The sequence below is a fragment of the Metopolophium dirhodum genome, chromosome 1 (genome assembly GCF_019925205.1).
Source record: "Metopolophium dirhodum isolate CAU chromosome 1, ASM1992520v1, whole genome shotgun sequence".
Taxonomy (NCBI): Eukaryota; Metazoa; Arthropoda; class Insecta; order Hemiptera; family Aphididae; genus Metopolophium; species Metopolophium dirhodum.
Genome location: NC_083560.1, coordinates 119,646,042 through 119,649,828, shown reverse-complemented (window position 1 = coordinate 119,649,828; position 3,787 = coordinate 119,646,042).

Genomic DNA, 3,787 nt, shown 5'->3' with positions numbered 1-3,787 from the left:
AACAATAAAACTTTTTGCAAAGGATTGTATTCTACAATTGAAATTTTAATTGTAAATTCATCAATTATAATTTTACCATCTTCTGTTCCTGCAACAACTCTTTTAAATAATGCATCATCATCTGTATTTCTAATAAAACATAATTCCATGTCACAATTGAAAACAGGATATGGATGGTCTTTGAAAAATGGCATGCCAAATTGAGATAAATTACCCATAACATTAAAATGACCTCCACCTATAAAATTACTTACAAAACCTGAGTTTATAGTTGGTCCGTTTAAATCCAGAGAGTAGCTTATTACACCTTTAATTGTACTTACTCTTCCTGTATACTCGATTTCATTTATTGTTTTACCACGAATTTTAGCTGTGCATTTACTGAATAAAAATGGAGGAAAATTGTCAACTAATTCTATTTTTGAATCTTTAGGATAATCTTTTCCATCTTTTTGCAAATATCTACCAGACATAAAAAACTTTGTTTTTCTAATGTCCAGAAAACTGTCCATACTATTTATTTTAAAAATTGTGTCTTTATTAGGTGTATTAAGTTGAATGTTATTCGTAGGTATCCATGTTTTAGTTTGAACTCTTTCAATAAAAGGGTCATACTTTTTAAAAATATTATACATTATTTATATAAGTAAAAATAAAAAAAATGTATTATAAAAATGGAATTTATTACAATAAAACCATATAAAATAAAAAATAAAAATAAATCTTTATTTCATTTACCTATGCGACTTATGTTGTTTGGTCCATCAGGTTATGGTAAAACAACTGTGTTGAGGAGTATAATTCTAAGTCATTGGACTAAGTATGAAAATTTATATATTTTTACAAAAAGTATTGATCAACCAATTTATAATGAACTAGTAGAAACATTTGAAGGTATACCTGAGATTAATTTTTATATTTCTAGTACAGACATAATAACTGTAGACGAATGTGAACGTGGTAGTTTAGTTGTATTCGATGACATTCCTTTAGATGAACAAAAACCTATTTATGAATATATGAATAGATCAAGACCAGTGGTGTAGTGGGGCGTATACGCGGGTATACGGCGTATAACGACTTCTCCAGTTTTTGGTTGATGCGTATACTTATAATATAATTTGTGATACGCATGTATACGGGTATACTGTATTGCTATAAATCAATAATATAAATAGTATTAACGAATAATCAATAATACCAAACATATTTCCTTGTTATCATGTTCATTAGGAACTGTTATTATTTTTACATTTTACACATCTATTTTTAACTTCATTGCATGGATTACTATTTATTATATATATATATATATATATATATATATTATACGTCTAACGATAGCCGATAACGATAGCGATAACGATAGCCGACGCTGAGATTCACGGTCACATGCATTACTGAAAATAATTTTGTCAAAAAATATTATTTTATGTACCTACACTGTGTGACACAATAATTACATAAATATAACAATTGATCTACAAAAAATGATGTTTTCATTTATTTTTAATCATTTAAAGTTGTGATACCTAATTTATATACTACCGAGTATACATTTAAGGCTATAAATATTAATAAATATTTAGGATTTTTGACTTAAAAAGAAGTGGGGATAGGGGGGTTAAGAAATTAACATAGGTAATCATAAACAATTTAAATGTATAATCATATATTTTAGGAGTATGATTGTAAACTATAGAGACTCAATTGCGGTAAGGTAGTAGTAAAGTGTATGTAATTATAAATATATCATTAGTAATAGCGTTGTATATATAGTGGTTGGGGGGGGGGGGGGGAGAAGCCCCCACGTTTACATATCAAGCACATTAAAACGTATACTCAGTAAAAAAATTACGACTACATCACTGATCAAGACCAAAAGACATTTCAGTTATTTATTTAAATCAATGTTATAGTTCAGCAAATAAACAGTATATAAGAAAGAATTTAACTCTTTTAATTGCATTTAAATCAACACAATATATAAAAAATGTTTGGGAGGATTTTTTAAGTAATACTATTTTATTAAATGACTTTAAAACTTTATGTTCAGATTGTTGGGAAAATGACTATGGATTTATAACAATCAATCTGATTAATAACCGTTTCTACTATAAACTTGAAAAACAAATAAAAAAATAAAATGTTATATAATAAATGAATGTTAAAGAAAATCAAAAGAATTTAAGAAAAATAATTAAAAAAAAATTTTAAAAAAGTCAAATTTTCAGAGCCATCAGAAACACAAAACAATTTTAAGGAAGGAACTAATTTAGAAAAAGAACCTGAAAATATTAAAGAATTAATTCATCTTGAACAAAATTTAAAAAATACATTTAAAAAGTCAGATTTATTACATTCTAAAAAAAAGTTAAATAATTTGAAAAAAGATGAATATGAAGATGAAGATGAAAAAAATATAAAAAAATTACAAGAAAAAGAATATTCACCAGCAAAGTTAGAAAAAATAATGAACATTAAAAACAATTTAAAAAGTAACTATAGAAAAAGAGTTATACATGACAAACATTCAGCAGAAGAAAAAGTAAAAAATTTTGAACCAATATTAGAAGGCTTGTCTAAAGTTGAATCTTCTGTTAATAATGTTAAAGCTGTTGCAATTAAAACAGATCACGATATTCAAAAAATGTTAATACCTACAACTCCTTATAAACCTCGTAATCCTGAGGTATTACGATTATTAAATACAGAGGATTACGAAACACCTAAAAGTTCTCCAAAAAAAACAACAATTAATTCTCTTATGCCTCCAAATATAATAATAGGGGAAAATGCTCAAAAATATTTACCAACTTTAGATTCAAATAATACATTTGGAATACATTTTAAAGAAAATATTGGACACATGATTGGAAAATGTCCAATAATGTTTGACTTTGATGACATAATTTTAAACGGAAAAAAACATATATTAACTCCAGGTATGTGGAGATTGTTAACTCATTCAGATGTTACAAAACCAGAATTTTATACAACTGAAGATTACCAAAATTATGCAAAAATCTTAATTGAAACAGATGCAATATACCAAAATAATGACAAATCGACTGGAAAACCGAAATCAAGTAAAGGTGACAAATACATTAAAATGATTAGTCCTATTTGGAAAAAAATGAATTCAAATAAAACACCAACAATACCAAAAGAAAATAAAAATCCAACAACAGAAATTTTAAATCCTACAGTACCAACAACAGAAATTTTAAATCCTACAATACCAATAACAGAAATTTTAAATCCTGCAATACCAACATCAAAAATTTTAAACCCTACAAAAGCAACAGAAAATAAAGGAGCAGGTTTAATGAATTATACAAATAACGAAATTGAATTTCATTGGATTGATAATATGAAACAATTATATGAAAGATGCCATTTAATTGCAGCTGAAGAAAAAGCAGGAAATTATGGTTTTCATAATGAAAAACTTGGTATTCTTAAATTATTTAAAATAAAAATGGAACATTTAATTGATGATCGTAAAGGTGTTGAATATTTACTACAATATGTTAATAATTTACCAAATGAAATAACAAATGACATAGAGTATAATATAAAACAATTAAGAGAAAAAATATATTATATATTTTGTGAAGAAAGAGCGGGGAAAAATTATTACCATGATGACAAACTTGAAATTCTTAATTTTTGTATTAAAAGAATGGAAAAAGTAATTGACATTCCTAATAAAAGTCCAATATATTTATGGTAATTTATTTCAAGTTTACCAAAGAAAATTATAAAAGGTGCAGGTTTTTTTAAT